The 10,000-nt window shown below is 35.5% G+C and overlaps 1 protein-coding gene across 1 annotated transcript in view; it reads left to right on the top strand.

Moving 5' to 3' along the window:
• The window catches only part of mrasa (muscle RAS oncogene homolog a), a 25,522-nt gene that overhangs the window by 874 nt on the left and 14,648 nt on the right, over nt 1–10,000 (top strand). The window lies entirely within an intron of this gene.

The raw sequence follows: 10,000 nt of genomic DNA on the forward strand, positions 1-10,000 counted from the left end.
TAGGGCAGACATGGTGTGCAGCAGATTGAGAGAGAGAGAGAGAGAGAGAGAGAGAGAGAGAGAGAGAGAGAGAGAGAGAGAGAGAGAGAGAGAGAGAGAGAGAGAGAGAACAGAGAGATTCTTCATGTATCAAATCATAGGATGAGATCATTCAGAAGTACCAGTCAGACACACACACACACACACGCACACACACACACACACAGTAATACACTGACACACACGTTAATCACTATTAATAGCAAAGTGAAATCACCAGATAATTTAGCTGTCAAGGTCCAGGAACCGACCGGCCCTTCTCCCTTTATCCCTCCATCATAACCTAGTGGAAATGTCAAACCCCTGCTGCTGCTGATGATGATGGTGATGATGGTGATGGTGATGATGATGATGATGGTGGTGATAATGGTGATGATGGTGGTGATGATGGTGGTCATGGTGATGGTGAAGTTGCTTGTGTGTTTCAATATTACCCTAAAACTGAATTGTGACCTTTGACTGAGGGACGTTACCCCTTGGTTGATGGCTTGATGCTGGATTTTAATCTGAGCCCTGTTATTACTCGTTATTAAAGCACATGTGAGATTCAAATTGGAACAAGCATGCATAGAGTCTCACTTTCGTGACATTTCTCATGTTTGACAGTTGTGACAAACCCTGACCTTAAGTTTAGAGAAGCAGGCTTCTGACCAGCAGGTTGTCAGTGTAGGGCAGTGACTAACAATTATTATCTTAATTATTGAATTAAAGTGTAGATTATTTTGCCGCTCGAGCCATAAAATGTCTGAAAATGGTGACAAAATATCAATCACTGTTTCTAAAATGTTTCTTTTTGTCTACACCGAAAGTCCACAACCTAAAAATATTCAGTTTAAAATCATAGAGGATTTAAGAAACTTTATGATTTGATGATTAATGAGTGAATGAAAATAGCTGCTGATTAACTTTCTGTCAATCGGCTAATTGTTGCAGCTCTATTTGTGTCATTTGACAGCCAAGACAAATCCAGGCAGGGACACGCATGACTTCAACAACCCAGATGTTCATGTAGGTAATCATAGGAATGTTAATCAGGGCGTGAATCTGACACATAAATAAAAATAATTAAAATGAATGTATTCTCCTAAACCCAGTATTGCTCTCCTTAAAGCTGAAATAAGGTTTCATTACTCTACAGCAGCCTATTTATATTAAGAAACACCTTTATCACAAGTTTTACAAATATTAATCACACTGTCGTATGTTAAATGGCCACATTTCTTGTAGTTTATGTTTCAAACTAAACTGGATATTTCCTTTTTAATAACCATAAATCAGAATACAAGTTTTCCAGTTTTTTCTGCAAGCAAATTCAGATGAATAGTTGCTTTGTTGTTTTGTATTTGAGGAGTTTCACTGAATTCTTTGTCTATTTAGTTTAGACCTCAGTATCTTTCCCACTGATGCATGTAATATGATGTAGAGTTTGTTGTTGCAGCTGTAACTTGACCAGAGGTGCTGAGCTGAGATTGACCAACATTCAAACTAACAGGAATAAACACACAATGTGTAAAGTTCAGGTACAGTGGGAGGAAATGCCGCTCTGACACAAACAAAACTCCACATTTTCAGTAGAGCAGCCACACTGAAATGTTGACATTACAGTGATGAATAATGATGGTGTTGGCACTACTAGATACAGCTGATTTCAGTTAAGTTGGACACTTTCTGTAGAATAAAATGGGAATAATTTGATTGTTTTGCTCCTTAAATTTTACTAAAGTTACTCATGAACAGTTGTTGCTTAATTTTGTACATCTCCAATCAAGATGTCTCAATAATATCCTGATGATATTAGTGTTAAGCATCATTATCCTTTGTATTTTTTAAGGATATTTTCCAAAATCAAAATACAGATCAATAAATCATGGCAAGTACAAATAGATATATAAAAGAATCAAATTGATATTCCATAGGTATGCATAACACGAGACTAAACTCAAAAACATGACTAAGTACAGTTCTTGTTGTTTAATCTTAGCACGTGTGATATTGGGTAGTGTTACTATCGTTGCCATGGTGATTGTAGTTTTCGCTTCCTCATCAATATTTTGATCTGTAACTTTTAAGATAACTTGTAACGTCCTCGGTTTGTTAGTCCCCGGTTGGGATGATGTGATGTAACTAAGTGAGCCGGCTGGAGGATAGCATCTGGTTACCATGGAGACGACGTGTGACTCCTTTACTTCTACTGAGCGACACTTCAAGATGAAAGATTTATTTTATCTGTTATTTCTTATGCACTTACATACATATAAAAAACAAAATCATGTTAACCTTGAAAACACATACTAGTACAAGAAGACAAATAAATAACAGGAGTAAACACAATTCAAAAACCCACCTTTGGACTTTTGGGGATGATGCAGATACCAATATAATATATAAGACTAAATGTATATTTTTTTGCAATGTGGTTATCAAACATTTGTGACAAAGTAGGCTGTGATATTTTACAGTTTTTTTTTATAAACTTTATTTTACAAAATTACATGAGTGCCCCTAAACTCAAGTAAGTTGACTTCACTGGGAATTTAATAATACTAATAAATAATGAAAAATAATACTAATACATTCCTATACATAATAAAACACAACAACAACAAACAAATACATGTAGATATATATTAAACTTGAATCAAGAAAAATGATCAAATATACATAAAATCTTGCTTATATAACTTTAAAAATATATCGGTGCATATCTGACAACATATATGCCAATACCGATATAATATCACCTGACTGATATGTATGTCGGGCTCTAAAGGCCACTAATGAAACAGCTAGAACAGTCTGATAAGTTCAGAAAATGATATCACATTACTGTAATGCAGCCTTTAAAACCAGGAAAAGACAACACTGATGATATATCACGATATCCAAAATCTAAGACAGGATCTAGTCGAGCAGTATGCAGCTCTTTCTGTGTCCAAAAAAGTAACAGTTAGTGTCTACTTAATCATTCACTGTCACTGAAGTCTGGGAGGAGTTCAGTCCTGACATCCTGTGCCCTGCTTCAAATTCACAGAAAGCCAGAAAAAAGAAAAAAAAAAGTTACATTTTCAGACTGAATGAATGAATGAATGAATGGGAAGGTCAGAGTATAAAGTTCCCGCAGCGAGTCACAGTACATCAGCAGAGAGAGGGACATTCGGGTTGTGTATGTGAACTTTTTATTTTTTTTATTTTTTATTTTTTAATGAATAGCAGCTTTATCCAGCCAAGAGAAATACTCCAAATGGTGTTGTATAATGAAAAAAAGACATCGATGCAATTCATGGCTAAACGCTGCGAGACTGGAGGCTGTGCTAAGTTAGTCATCAGTGATGATGAATCACAATCATGTGATCATCTGCACAGCCGACGACTACGAGGCTATTTGCACTTTGTCCTCCTCCCTGCTGAATGTTGCATGGGGGTGTTGGAAGATCTTTGGTATGAAGACTGTCATCATCTTAACATCATTTTATATTTTAGTGTATCTGATTCAAAGTGATTGTCTAAATGGTTTTAAAGAAGTTTAAAGACATCTGAACACACTGTATTTTAGCATAGTCTGGCTCAAATACTACTACTACTACTACTACTACTACTACTACTACCACCAATAATGATAATAATAATAATAATAATACAAATTATTATTATTATTATTATTATTATTATTATTAATATTATTATTATTATAACAATAATGATAGTAATAATAACTTTATTTATATAACACTTTTCAAAACAATGTTACAAAGTGCTTTTCCAAAAAATCATGTAAAACAAAAAGAGCAAAAAAAAGATAGTTCTGATAAAGAGTCTAGGCAATTAAGATTATAAAACATCAAATCATAAAACAGTAAAACCATCAATAGTCCTTAAACCATGAAATAGAGATATTATTGTTTAATCATCCCCTGATATAACCCTAAACCTTAAAGCATGCTGAGTTACCCTAACCCTAACCCCCTTTGTATGAAATGTGCTATAAAGCTGCCTTGCCTGTAATACAATAATAATAATAATAATAATATAATCTTATAGTATATACTCTTTATAAAATAACAGCGGGGCAAGAATAATAAGTTGTGACAAAAAGTACAGGCAAATAAGATTATAAAACATCAAATCAAAAAGCAGTAAAACCAACAATAGTCCTTAAACAATGAAATAGAGATGAAATATAGAATATAGAATAGCTTAAAGGTCGGGTTAGGCTAACCCAGTGTCGCTAACTTCAGAGCCAACTCTTTTCACTCTTCCAGCAATTGAAGAAAAAACAGATGAGACTTTTCTTGACTTTGAAAAGCTGCAGCATTTGTTAACAGACACAGTGTAGTCTGTACTGGACATTTACTACCATTTACTGCCATACTAACAACTTACTGCTAACCTTTTACTCTGCTCCGCTCACATTCACCTGGGCCTGTCAGAAATAATGGCGAAAGATGATATTATTGTCATTTTAAGACCTTTTTATGCCGGTTTCAAATACCATACTTACCTGTTTGGGGAGGTTTAAGTGGGAGTGAACAGTTTTGGGAGAATTTGGTGTTTCTAGAAATTGTCAAGAGCCATTTTTATATGTGGCAAGTGTGATGCTCACAAAAAAAGGATTTTATGAGTCAATAGTTCATGTACACATCGGTCCTTTTCTGTCAACAGAGCATGCTCACTACGCACACTATGCACTACCGTATTCCTATAAAGGAGCTACGCTACTTTTCTAACAGTACCTTTCACACAGATGTTCTTTATAAAGTGAGGAGAGGGAGGTAGGCCTGTCACGATAACTACTTCTGTTGGACGATATATTGTCTCAGAATTAATCACGATTAATGATATTATTGTCATTTGTTGACCATTTTATACCACTGATAAAATGATAATATATTAGCATAATGGGGATTGGAGAGTGGGCGCTACACTTCTGTGAAAACACAGATTGCCATTATGAGCCAGGACAGAGTTATTTACGCTGCTCACTTCTGCAGTCTCCACTCAGGTTTTCCCCATTTGACATGAGTAGCCTCTTAGCTGCTAATGTGAAGTGTGCAATACTGAGGTAAAAAAATGATTGGTCATCATACGATAAATTGATATATAGGCACGATGATGTCGATAATCACGTTATTGTATTGGGATTTTTTGCACCAGATGAAGACTCAAAACAATGAGTGGAAATCATCATCAGCCCATTGATATTGAGGATATCGATGATATTGATGTTAAATTTTAGCAGCGGCGCTCATCATTTGGATAAAGAGGCTACGAGGGAAACACTGCAGTGGCTTAGTTGGTTAGTTTGCATCGTACAAGAATTTATACTGAATTTATACTTGTGTGAAGAAGATGCTCGAGATTTTAATCCACAGAGACAAATAATTTAGTACAGAAAAGAAGTAATGTGATGTCATGGTGGCAAACACAGTGAACTGGTTAAGACTGTAGTCATTTATTAATATGTTTCTGATTTGTAACAGCATTAATTACTGTCAAATATTGCCACTGTTTATGACAAGAACCTAAACTCTGCTTTTTCTTCCATAAAGTGAAGATTTAAACACTTTGTATACTATTACATCAGATTAAATGAAATGATGCAGCCAAGTCATAAAAACATAAAAAGAACAAACAATGTGTACACAAAAGATAAGATCAGCTTTCAGTTGAAGAAAAGAAAAACAAGTTAAAGGTGGGGTTTACATTTTGAACTCTGTGAACTGTCTTAGCACCTCCTTTAGAGTGATAGATGAGCGCTGATATCAAAGCTACAGTACAGGCCGGGGTGTGCACCGCTGTGTTCCTTCTTATGCTGTGAGTTATGTTGCTGCTTTGTTCCCATGTGAAGAGGGAAGTCCCTTTATCCTTTCCCAAGGCAGCAACCAGCCACTTCTTAACAGAGGCCAGAGTGACTCAATGAAGTCCTGCTGAAGACAAAATATTAAGTCCAAGTCACAGCAGCCGCCCGCCTTACTTATTTTTAAAATGTTGTGTCAGTGTATTGTGGGGGGGGGGGGGCTGCAGATTGATAGATTGTGTCACTACTTGGCACTCTTTTTTAGGTCTTGTAGCTGTCACAATGTGATGAGAAGAGAGTTTGTAGCTATAACTGTAGAGACTGGATCTTAAGGTGAGGGATAAGGTGGAAAAAAACATGAATAGGACTCCAAATGAGCCTAAGATGCTTTATATAATACTTCCATGTTGTCCAGTGAGCGCTACAAGACATCCAAGCAAATTTGTGGATTTATTTAATTAATTAATTTTTTTTTTTGTGATGAGAAGAGACTCAGTATATTTCCTGGATAGCTGTAACTGTAGACTGAAGGTGAAGGATACGGTCCCAAGTAGGACTCCATTGAGCTTAAGATGCTTTATATAATACGGTATAATAATTTTCACGTTGTCCAGTTAGTGCCACAAGACATCTAAGCAAATTTATAGATTTTAAATGATATTTTTTCTGATTGAAAAATGGAAAAAAAGATCATAAATGAGGGCATGTGTCAGTTTTTTTCTGTTCATGAGCATTTTCAGGGGAAAAAAAAGAAATAAAAAAGCTTGCAGTTTGCATACACAGGCCACAACAATAGGACAAAGGTTAAGTCTTTTCTTCCTGTTTTTGTTTGGGGCCAAAAAGACAAAAATGTGCTTTACAACGAGTAATCTGTTAAGAAGGAGTGGAGGAGAATAACTTGAACATTTTGACACACATGGACAGAAACTCTGCTTGTGCCTCAGCAGGTTTTGGATCCCATTTATATCTTATTTTAACTGATTAATCAACAGAAAAACTGATCAGGAATTACTATTAAGTGCCAAAATTCTCTGATTCCAGCCTCTTATCGTCATTATTTACTGTTTTTCTTTGTTATATTATAATAAGTAGAATATCTTAAGGTTTTGGACGGTTAATTAGACAAAACAAACACCACAGAAATAGTGAATAAAATCTTCTAGTAAAGTATTGAACACTTACATGCTGTTCATACTCTAAGCAGCTTAAGTATTCCTTTATAATTAGTGCCTATAATGTATTTTATCTTCATGTTTTCTTTATTTGACACTATATTACAATGAAAATAGATTCACAATCACACTAAATTATGAACTTATATAAAATGAGAACATGAAAGCAATAATTATTTCTGTTAATTTACTGAAAGTGAAGGATCCAACAACAATTGAATGGTAGGTTTCACGATAACCTTTAAAAATGTGCAAAAATGTGTACCAGCTGCACAAAAATATTGTCATTTTGGACATTTTAGGCCACTGTAGGTACAGTCATAACATTTCAGGCTTAAATAAGGTAATTTATGTGTTTTTTTAATTGTTTTCAAATGTCAAAATGGGTCAAAATTTGACCCAAACAGTATGTAACAGTATGTATGTAATAATTACAGATTCATTCATTGAGAAATGTGTACAATATGGGTGTTCTTTTTCATTCATACTATTTAAAAAGTAAATGTTAATGACTCTGCATGTAGACCCTGAATCCAGTCACAGTTTTATGCTTGAATTAGTGTGACATAAATAATTATAAATATGTAAAATAATAGCTGTATATTGACATAAAAAATGAGTGATCACAGAGAGTTTAGTCATCAGAAAGTCATAAATGTTGCTACTACATAACATCACTTGATTAAGGCAGAGATTTGTTTCAAAAAGCTTCATTCTTTGTGTCCAAAATGCAACACAAGACCAATATTTTCCAATTTTCATCCCCTTTGGAGAGTGTTTTTTTGGAAAGTGTCATTTTTAGCATTGGAAAATGTCAGCTTACAACAAATTTATTGCCATTATTGTGGACATTGACAAGTGTTGTTGTTACTGTAACTATGTTCTTTTTAGCCTCGGCCGTCTGTTTAAAACATCATGGTTTGTTAAATCCGTGCAGCCACACACAGGCCAGATTGGGCCAAATTTTGGTCGGGACTCAGTAAAATTTCCTCGACCGAGCTCGTCTGTGGATTATTTTTGTCTCACGGAACAGTAAGTTGTGTTTCGGAGATTTTTTTGTGCAACCCCACCAAACGGGGCCTGTCACTGGGAAACGCTGACACACCCTACGAGGTTGTGACCTGGCTGCTTCGGCTCGGGCTCGGCAACCTCCACGCATGACTGGTGTCAAACCACAACTGGTGGCAGAAGCTGTACCGTGATTTCATGGTGCTTCTCAAGCTGTCGTGCTTTTTTTTTTTTTTTTTTTACTTTCCAGGATGTAGCCATAATGTTATTTTAATGTGACTTTTTGACAGCCTGCCAACTCTCTGACTGACTGACTGACTGGCTGAAGCAGCTTTTTAACATCATGGGTTTTTGGCTGAGTTCTTTGCCCTTACTGACTGGTTCAGACTGACTGATTGGTTTGTCCGGCTGGCTTTTGGAAAGGAAGGAAACATCTTCCTTCCCTCCATTGTGTTGGGCAGGATAGGATGGACTGCAGCCAGCTGACAGCTGTTTCCTGGTGGATGAAGGAGGAATGGGTGTGTGGGTGTGTTGGTGGGGGAGTTGTGCTAGTAGTGAGTGACTTTCTTTTTTTAATTTATTTTGTTGGTCTGCTTTTGACTCGTTTTACAGTTTTAATGAAAACTATAAATTTAAAGGCTTCACAGTAAAATGGGACAGATTAAGTTTAATCACAAAAAAGATTAAGTTTATATTAACACGTTGGATGCCTTTCCTTAAATGATTGTTATAACACATTCACTACAAATTAAATGTACTCCCAAAGTGCTGGCAACCGTCCCACCCACCATACAGTGAATTTGAACTTTGACCTGTTAGCTACATTTCATGTTATAGAAATGTAGCTAACAGATATATCTACCCATTGTCAGTGCTGTCAATAAATGAAACCAGGATTCAGTATACCAGGAAACAGGGTGGAGCTTTTTTTTAATGTGTATGTTAAGATGATATATTGTCGTATTGTTGTATGTATGTTTCTTTATTTTTATAAAATATCTTATGGTGAAACTGAAGGCAAATTTCCACATGTACAATTTAGTTTTTGTAGTTGTATAAAGCAAATTATACATTTTTAGATTTCCTGCCTTGTATTCTATGTCTTACTTATGTTTGTTGCAGTTTTACTGCATTTACTGCCACAAGTTGCGATCTGAGGATATTGTAAAATGTAGTAAACCAATCTTTTAAATGTTGTAGTTATCTTAAAGTGTTGTAAAGTTATCTTATAGTGTAGTTAAGTTATTTTAAAGTGTAGTAAAGTTATATTAAGGTGTAGTAAAGTTATCTTAAATGTAGTAAAGTTATCTTAAAATGATGTAAAGTTATTTTAAAGCTTCTATCAGGAGCAATAGGTCTGTAAACTCAAACCCAGAAGGTTGTAGGTATATATGTATACTTTATCATTTATGGGAGGACTATGGCTTTAATTTTGGTCTGTTTCAGTCTGAAAGTCAAGTGACACAATAAGACAGTAGGTTGGGTTTATTGGTCTTAATCATCTTTTACTGATCAAGTGTTAAGTTGCTACTTGTCATTGTCAGTCAGATTATTTTAAACATGTTTTATGTCCTGCAGGAGAGATACTATTAAAATAATTCTCCACTAAACAGTCAGTAAAAGAGAGAGAGAGGTGTCTCTGAACAAGCCTATTGTAACATTTCTCTCAACTTTGTCCTCGTGTGCCCTCGTTCACACTGCTTCACTCTTCTGTTTCCGATTTCTCTCACCCTCCTCTCCTGCTCTCTCTCTCTCTCTCTTTCTCTCTCTCTCCGTCTTTTGTGGCCAGCTGCGGTGTGAGCTTTTTGCCATAACAGCACGAGATTGCATGACGCATATTAAAGCTCTTATGTCATTGCCCTGAGTGATTCGAGCCGTACAGTATTACTGTATTAATGTAAGACTCTCAGAATGGGACTCGGATATATAAAAAGGCACGTTTGTTGAATACTGTACAAGCTGTTTCCCCAGAGTATAAAACACATCT

This window comes from Scomber scombrus, chromosome 13 (assembly GCF_963691925.1).
Source record: "Scomber scombrus chromosome 13, fScoSco1.1, whole genome shotgun sequence".
Lineage (NCBI taxonomy): Eukaryota > Metazoa > Chordata > Actinopteri > Scombriformes > Scombridae > Scomber > Scomber scombrus.